This window comes from Euprymna scolopes, chromosome 17 (genome assembly GCF_053919585.1).
Source record: "Euprymna scolopes isolate OS-2025 chromosome 17, ASM5391958v1, whole genome shotgun sequence".
Lineage (NCBI taxonomy): Eukaryota > Metazoa > Mollusca > Cephalopoda > Sepiida > Sepiolidae > Euprymna > Euprymna scolopes.
Window position 1 is genome coordinate 117,026,055 of NC_136498.1, and position 10,000 is coordinate 117,036,054.

At 31.6% G+C, this 10,000-nt stretch overlaps 1 protein-coding gene across 1 annotated transcript in view; it reads right to left on the reverse strand.

Moving 5' to 3' along the window:
- Positions 1–10,000, reverse strand: part of LOC145296922 (uncharacterized) — a 120,481-nt gene that overhangs the window by 11,513 nt on the left and 98,968 nt on the right. Inside the window, exon 6 of the transcript XR_013870075.1 lies at positions 778–846. The gene's annotated coding sequence lies outside the window, so the exon portion shown is untranslated. The remainder of the gene's footprint in view (positions 1–777; positions 847–10,000) is intronic.

Here is a 10,000-nt window from a genome sequence, read left to right on the forward strand (position 1 = left end):
TGATAATAATAATAATAATAATGATAATAATAATAATAATAGTGATAATGATAATAATAATAATAATGATAATAATAATAATAATAATGATAATAATAATAATAATAATAATAATGATAATAATAATAATGATAATGATAATAATAATAATGATAATAATAATAATAATGATAATAATAATAATAATAATGATAATAATAATAATAATAATAATAATAGTGATAGTGATAGTGATAATGATGAAAACGAGAACCACAAAATCCTATGGGACATGGACATACAGACGGACAAACCCATCCAAGTAAGAAGACCAGATGTAATAATTAACAAAAAAGAATAATTCTGTCAAATCGTAGACTTTGCTGTCCCAGCTGACCACAGGGTGAGTATGAAAGAAAAGGAGAAATATTTTATTTTGAGCGCAGTTCTTTTGGGCTTTTTCCATATTACAATATCTGGCTTGATGGCCTTGTCTTTTATATATCTGCCCGCCTGTATAAGGCTGGGTGTTGATTGCTCAATAGCCTTAGTATTACCTCTCTCCATCCGGACAACGCCGAGTACCCAAGCTAGTCATAAAATAAAATAAAAACATGAAATAATAGTGGATTTAAAGGAAAGGTCGAATACGTAAGTCATTTAGAAGTTTGGACATGAGACACTGAGAAAACTATTTGACCTATTTTTATTCTAACATTAAATAAAGGTGACCTTGTTACGCCCGACCGATTTTAAATCAAAAGTAAAGAAGCAAGAAGCGGAATATGCAGATCTGACCTTTGATATGCCGTTTGATGGCATATTAGTTAGGTCCACGTTGTACAGATCTTCTGTGAGTTCATGAGCCTGAAAGAAAAAAAACAAGAAATTGAAAGAGGGGGGGGGGATATAATTGAATTAATGGTTACATTTGAGGAAAATTTTGACGGGGCACACCTGTTGGAAAGATGTGAATATCTACGAGAAGAATGTATCGGAAATAGCTAGGAAACCATTGTATTTCCTATCGAAGTCGGATGCTGAGGTTTTATTGCGAACTCAACCTCTACATTCTGTTATAATCTTGGTTTTTCTCCATCAGACAAGAAAAAATACACAAAAAAAATACAAGGCTCTATTTGCATCATCGTGGATATGGCAGTCCCACAGATTGACAACAAAGTCTGGTGGTATCATGAAGTACTGCTGGGGAGCTCTGGGTAAGTAGTAATGATACTTTGGCTCAGAAACCATTCCTGAACTCAGAGTCATCATCTGATGAAAGCTTTATTGAAGAAAATGCTGCTGTAAAAGCTGCAGTTATTGTATAAAAAAATGTTAATAATACAAAATAATATCATAATAAGAGGATAATAAAACTATCACACGTTTTTGAATAGGCAGACAAATTGTTTCTTCTATACCAGCGTTTCTCAATTGGGTTTCTAGCTACTAGCTATAAACACGTGAAAACGGAACTGAACTGTTCTCTCCTTCAACCAGCCGGCAATATATTAAATCTATCTTTACACTAGAACACTTCAACCTACTAACCCGTTTCTTTTTTGTACACTCTACTAACGAAGATAACAAATAAAGTCGCTTATTAAATGTTAAAATGAAACTTCCTTTCGTTGGCTTCAATTATTAAAGAGTCATCATATGCTGTAAAAGCTACAGTTATTGCATAAAAAAATGTTAATAATACAAAATGATATCATAATAACAGGATAATAAAACTATCACACGTTTTTGAATCGTTTCTTCTATATCAGCGTTTCTCAACTGGGTTTCTCCATAATCCTAACTTTCTGCAAGTAAGTTCTTAGGTGATCTAATTTGTTTTTGTTTTTGGGGCGCAATTGTTGGAGATTACTAGTTCTTAAAGTTTCCGTATAAACAACTAAGACTGACTTTTTTTAATTTATTTATATGTTCCATGTACATAATATTACTAAACACGCACAATATATTGTAATAAAGAAATCATCATAAAATATTGATTACAGTTTTAAAATGTATAAAAGAATAATTATGGTTGTTTTTATATTTTATTTTGTTGCTTTTCCACTTTTTATACTGAAATGCAGTTCATAATATGCTCTAGTACCAAAATGAATGTATGCTGTTTCATTTGAAGTGATTTGAACAGAAAATGGCCAAGTTATTGTGAAATGATATAAAACTTGTTGACACACTGTATGTTGTGAATCTATCGATGGCGGTTCATTTCTAGAGTAATAGTTCTTGGTATATAATTTCTAGAGTAATATTTCTTGGTATATCATTTCTAGAGTAATATTTCTTGGTATATCATTTCTAGAGTAATATTTCTTGGTATATCATTTCTAGAGTAATATTTCTTGGTATATCATTTCTAGAGTAATAGTTCTTGGTATATCATTTCTAGAGTAATAGTTCTTGGTATATCATTTCTAGAGTAATATTTCTTGGTATATCATTTCTAGAGTAATAGTTCTTGGTATATCATTTCTAGAGTAATATTTCTTGGTATATCATTTCTAGAGTAATATTTCTTGGTATATCATTTCTAGAGTAATATTTCTTGGTATATCATTTCTAGAGTAATAGTTCTTGATATATCATTTCTAGAGTAATAGTTCTTGGTATATCATTTCTAGAGTAATATTTCTTAGTATATCATTTCTAGAGTAATAGTTCTTGGTATATCATTTCTAGAGTAATAGTTCTTGGTATATCATTTCTAGAGTAATATTTCTTGGTATATCATTTCTAGAGTAATAGTTCTTAGTATATCATTTCTAGAGTAATAGTTCTTGGTATATCATTTCTAGAGTAATATTTCTTGGTATATCATTTCTAGAGTAATATTTCTTGGTATATCATTTCTAGAGTAATAGTTCTTGGTATATCATTTCTAGAGTAATATTTCTTGGTATATCATTTCTAGAGTAATATTTCTTAGTATATCATTTCTAGAGTAATATTTCTTAGTATATCATTTCTAGAGTAATATTTCTTAGTATATCATTTCTAGAGTAATATTTCTTGGTATATCATTTCTAGAGTAATAGTTCTTGGTATATCATTTCTAGAGTAATATTTCTTAGTATATCATTTCTAGAGTAATATTTCTTAGTATATCATTTCTAGAGTAATATTTCTTAGTATATCATTTCTAGAGTAATATTTCTTGGTATATCATTTCTAGAGTAATATTTCTTGGTATATCATTTCTAGAGTAATATTTCTTAGTATATCATTTCTAGAGTAATATTTCTTAGTATATCATTTCTAGAGTAATATTTCTTGGTATATCATTTCTAGAGTAATAGTTCTTGGTATATCATTTCTAGAGTAATAGTTCTTGGTATATCATTTCTAGAGTAATAGTTCTTGGTATATCATTTCTAGAGTAATAGTTCTTGGTATATCATTTCTAGAGTAATATTTCTTGGTATATCATTTCTAGAGTAATAGTTCTTGGTATATCATTTCTAGAGTAATAGTTCTTGGTATATCATTTCTAGAGTAATATTTCTTGGTATATCATTTCTAGAGTAATATTTCTTGGTATATCATTTCTAGAGTAATATTTCTTAGTATATCATTTCTAGAGTAATATTTCTTGGTATATCATTTCTAGAGTAATAGTTCTTGGTATATCATTTCTAGAGTAATATTTCTTGGTATATCATTTCTAGAGTAATAGTTCTTGGTATATCATTTCTAGAGTAATAGTTCTTGGTATATCATTTCTAGAGTAATAGTTCTTGGTATATCATTTCTAGAGTAATATTTCTTGGTATATCATTTCTAGAGTAATAGTTCTTGGTATATCATTTCTAGAGTAATATTTCTTGGTATATCATTTCTAGAGTAATAGTTCTTGGTATATCGTTTCTAGAGTAATAGTTCTTGGTATATCATTTCTAGAGTAATAGTTCTTGGTATATCATTTCTAGAGTAATAGTTCTTGGTATATCATTTCTAGAGTAATATTTCTTGGTATATCATTTCTAGAGTAATAGTTCTTGGTATATCATTTCTAGAGTAATAGTTCTTGGTATATCATTTCTAGAGTAATATTTCTTGGTATATCATTTCTAGAGTAATAGTTCTTGGTATATCATTTCTAGAGTAATAGTTCTTAGTATATCATATCTAGAGTAATATTTCTTGGTATATCATTTCTAGAGTAATAGTTCTTGGTATATCATTTCTAGAGTAATAGTTCTTGGTATATCATTTCTAGAGTAATAGTTCTTGGTATATCATTTCTAGAGTAATAGTTCTTAGTATATCATATCTAGAGTAATATTTCTTGGTATATCATTTCTAGAGTAATAGTTCTTGGTATATCATTTCTAGAGTAATAGTTCTTGGTATATCATATCTAGAGTAATATTTCTTGGTATATCATTTCTAGAGTAATAGTTCTTGGTATATCATTTCTAGAGTAATAGTTCTTGGTATATCATTTCTAGAGTAATAGTTCTTGGTATATCATTTCTAGAGTAATATTTCTTGGTATATCATTTCTAGAGTAATAGTTCTTGGTATATCATTTCTAGAGTAATAGTTCTTGGTATATCATTTCTAGAGTAATAGTTCTTAGTATATCATATCTAGAGTAATATTTCTTGGTATATCATTTCTAGAGTAATATTTCTTGGTATATCATTTCTAGAGTAATATTTCTTGGTATATCATTTCTAGAGTAATAGTTCTTGGTATATCATTTCTAGAGTAATAGTTCTTAGTATATCATATCTAGAGTAATATTTCTTGGTATATCATTTCTAGAGTAATAGTTCTTGGTATATCATTTCTAGAGTAATAGTTCTTGGTATATCATTTCTAGAGTAATAGTTCTTGGTATATCATTTCTAGAGTAATATTTCTTGGTATATCATTTCTAGAGTAATAGTTCTTGGTATATCGTTTCTAGAGTAATAGTTCTTGGTATATCATTTCTAGAGTAATAGTTCTTGGTATATCATTTCTAGAGTAATAGTTCTTGGTATATCATTTCTAGAGTAATATTTCTTGGTATATCATTTCTAGAGTAATAGTTCTTGGTATATCATTTCTAGAGTAATAGTTCTTGGTATATCATTTCTAGAGTAATATTTCTTAGTATATCATTTCTAGAGTAATAGTTCTTGGCATATCATTTCTAGAGTAATATTTCTTGGTATATCATTTCTAGAGTAATATTTCTTGGTATATCATTTCTAGAGTAATAGTTCTTGGTATATCATTTCTAGAGTAATAGTTCTTGGTATATCATTTCTAGAGTAATATTTCTTGGTATATCATTTCTAGAGTAATAGTTCTTGGTATATCATTTCTAGAGAAATAGTTCTTGGTATATCATTTCTAGAGTAATAGTTCTTGGTATATCAAGGGCCTTCAATAGGGTTTGGCATGAAAGTTTTTCCTCACAAGTTTTTATAGTTATGGAATAGAAATGTCCTCTCAATCATCAAATCATCTGATATGTCTAAAAAGTAGTTTGAAACACAATAACATCAATGTTGGCATGCCTCAAAGAGTGATTCTAGGCTCAACCATCTTCTGGATCTTCATCAATAATCTTCTGAGATCATTTGTTGACATCTATGCAGATGATACAATTATTTATGGCAGCACTTCAAAGAGCATTAATGAGCCAAGATATTGTTGAATCCCTCTCATCAGAATTGGAGCATGTGGTGAAATGAACGTAAAAACCCACTTTCAAGCTCATCTCTAAAATGGAATTTCTATCTTTTCACCATGATGGATGTGACGTGGCAAGGAAATGACGTAAAAATAAGTACGTAACAAAAGAGAAAAGTAATAGACTCTCTTGGGTAGTAAGCTCTTGTTTTGTCAGTCACAACTGGGTAGAAGTCTTAAACAATTGGCAATTGTATTCTTAGTATCACCTGCATAGAGAATTAAGACTACAATCTCTTCTAACTTAGAACTAGATTTACCTCATACGTTACATCATGGGGCCTTGCTACCCCATGGATTGAATAAAGGGTTCTGATCCAAATTCCGTGTAGATTTCCGAGTTCCAATTCGACAAGATAAATTTGAAATAGTCAAAGTAGCGTTCTCTGGAGTCTGAGTGACAACAAGTCTCCCCAGATTTCCACCTCTTTTGATAACCATTGCAGATGGATTTGCATTATCGTAGCAGCCGCTTACCATTCATTTCTCGTGGGCGGCGACCATTGGTATTCACTGGAATTTGGATGATAACAAGCTTCCCCAAGGTCTCAGTCCTCTTTGCACTCGTTCAGCAAAGATCTTGCTAGTGCTTTCTCTCCTCAGTCTTTCCATCCTCCTTGACCCTCCTCGCTTTGGTGTGGCGTCAGTTTTTGGTGACACACGCACAAAAAGTTCCGGTTTTCGTGATTCCATGTGATGTACCTTTGTGTTTTACATCTGACACATTTTCTGCGTGTCCATCTAATGTTCATGGATGACCTGAAACTGTTTGCAAAAACCAAGAAGGTACCAGACGCTAATAAACACAGCCAGAATCTTCAGCCAGAATATCCAAATGGAATTCAGTACAGAAAATGTGCACTACTGATCATGAAAAGGGGGAAACTGGAGGCAACAACTACCTAACCGAATGGAGATGAGGGCACTCAGTGAACATGACAACTACAAATATCTGTGAGTTCGTGAAGCTGACACCGAAGCAACAGAAATGAAAGAGAAAATGGAAAAAACTATTTAAGAAGAACAAGGAAAACTTCTCGAAACCAAACTATACAGTAGAAACCCAATAAAAGGTATAAACACATTTAAAGGTTGGACCAAAGAAGAACTGAAGTAACTTGACCAGAAGACCAGGAAACTCATGACTATGCACAATGTACTAGACATGAATGATGATACTGGCCGACTCTATGTGAAAAAAGAAATATGGAGGAAGAGGACTGGTTTGTATAGAAGCATTTGTGAATGACACGAAAAAAGGATTAGAAAAATACATAATACAGAACACCGAAAGAATAATTAGCGCAGCAAGAGACACTGAAAAAAAAAACCAAAAAAAAACCAAAAAAAAAACAACCCCCCCCCCAAAAAAAAACCCAAAAAAAACAAAACAAGACAGAAATAGAAACGAGGGATAAGAAAAAAGAAAAATGAGAAGAGAAACAGCTACACGGACGATTCATAAGGTTGACATAAAATGATATTAACGAAAACACTTGGACATGGTTGCAAAAAGGAAACCTAAACAGAGAAACTAAATCCCTAATAACAGCTCATGATAACGCATCAACAAGACGCAAGAAAAAAGTAAATTCAGACTCTGCTAGAAAGGACTTGTCCTGCCTTGATAGAGTTCAAAATAGACTTCGTAGCCTCGTAAGAGATGTCCTTTTCTCTTCCTTGCAACCTCTATCTCACAGAAGAGATGTTGCGAGTTTGTCTCTGATGTATCGTTATTTTCATGGAAAGTGCTCGACTGAGCTTCAATCTATGGTCCCCCCTCGCCAAACTTTCACAAGAAACACTCGTCTAGCTGTAAACACTATCAATAATTCCCCCCACTCTTTATCTGTGCCTAAACCTGAACGTAGATTCCATGAACAAAGCTTCTTTCTTAGAACTGCACGCCTGTGGAATTGTCTTCCGTTTTCCTGCTTTCCGGCTGACTACAATATGGTTGTCTTTAAGTCTAACGTAAATAAGTCCTTGATGAGCCGTTCCATATAAGTTATCAAATTTACCAAATTTTCATTACTAATGATTACTATATTGTCCAATTTCTACTGTACACTCTTTAACCCTTATCCTTGAGTGGCCTCTTGGCCTTGATAATGTGGTGATGCCTATGTAAAAAAAAAAAAAAGACGAAACAATAAACCACATAATAAGTGAATGGCGAATGCAATGCACTAGCCCCCCCCCCCCCAAACAAGAAAAGACTGGGAATTATTCAAACAATTGCATCTTGAACACTCAGGCAAATGGCACAAGCACAAACCGGTAGCTGTACTTGAAAACGGAAATCACAAAATCCTATGAGACATGGATATACAAACAGATGAATCCATCCAAGCAAAAAGACCAGATGTGATAATAATTAACATGAAGGAAAAGTCCTGCCATATCGTAGATTTCGCCATCCTGGCAAACCACAGAGTGAATATCAAAGAGACAGAGAAGCGGAACAAATACACAGAACTGGTTAGAGAGCTCAAAAGGATTTGGAAGATAAAGAAAATCAAGATAATGCCACTAATAGTAGGAGCACTAGGAACAACACCAAAACCCTTTAAAAAAAAAAACCAAAAGAATGAGAGAGATTGGAATTAGGGGGATGACTGAGAAGATACAGCGTATAACAATAATGAAAACGGTTGAAATATTAAGGAAAACCCTTGAGTGCAGGCACTAACATACATGAGTCGAACATATAGAAACTGATACATATGTAAAATACAAAGGAAACCCACATGGAATCATGAAACTGAAACTATATCATAGGAAGCCCCTCCTCCCCTGCCGGAAGAAAAAATGAACAAAATGTAGTGTCAGCATAAACTGGCGCCACACCAAATAATCGAGGAGGGTCAAGGAGTATGGAAAGACTGAGACGAGAAAGCACTAACCAGACCTCCACTGGACGAGTGCGAAGTGATGGAACCTTACGAAAGGTTAGTGCCACCCAAATTTCAGTGACACCAATGATGGATGCTAACAAAAAAATCAATGGTAAACGGCTATTGTGATAATGCAAACTAATTTACAAAGGTTATCGAAAGGTTTCGCCTGTTTAAAAAAATAAGTAAATAAAAAAAATAAAACAAAAACAGCGACTGAAGGTAAAAAAAAAAATTGTTTTTTTTTTATTTTTGGTCATAACGTTATTAACGTTATTAACGCTAATAACGTTATTAACGTTATTAACGCTATTCTTAACTTGGCGAATCGCCGGTTTGAAATTGTAAGTATCATTATTTAAAAAATGCAACAGCAACAACAACGACTTAAGTTAAAAAACAACAAAGTTTGTTTTGATTTTGTTCAATTCGTTATTGGATTCTTTATTTATATATATATATATATATATATATATATATATATATATATATATATATATATATATATATATATATATATATATATATATATATATGAAAATTAGGACATATATAACTATTTAAATAAACTCCTGACAAAGATGCGTCCGGGATAAATGTTTTCGCATGCTTTATTTCCTTTAAGGGAAATGTCTTTACATAATGTTCTATTGTTAAAGTGTTTTTTATTCAATAAGTCTAAAGAAAGGCTGATTATGTAAAAATTTTCAAACGCCATAATATTTGAATTCGTCCAATTAGTATTGAAACAATTGTAACTAACAATGAAATACACTTTTTGTTGCTATCAATTCTTTTTTTGAAGTCTTAGTTTTGTTAATACAGTATATGAATGCTCAATTATGAAATATGATAATTTTGTAGCTTACAATTTAAGTCATCTCTCTTTGGCTTAAAATTATTGGTATATGAACGATTACTGAATTATATAAACCCAGTAAAATTCGGTATATTACAACCAAGTCTCTCTCTCTCTCTCTCTCTCTCTCTCTATATATATATATATATATATATATATATATATATATATATATAAACTGGCGATACACGTTTATTTTGAACACACACACACACACACACACATAACGACAATTCAAACATAATACATGAAAGGTTAGAAGTCCAAGTTTGATAACTGGAACGAACGCGAATGATGCTAATTTCTCCATTTTGGAAGTCACACTGTTTTCCCTCCACTCACTACTTCCGGTCGTTGATCTCGTGAGAAGTCACGAGATTTAAAAGTCTAGGATTCGGACAAGGGGAGGCAATTTTGCCCAAATACGTAAAGAATTACTCCCCTTGCATTGTACTTTTGTATCGTCCAAACACAAAGAATGACCCCACCAGGTATAAATCCATAGACAAAGAAATAAAGATGTGTCGTGACGCAAAAGAGGATTAATGAGAATGTGATG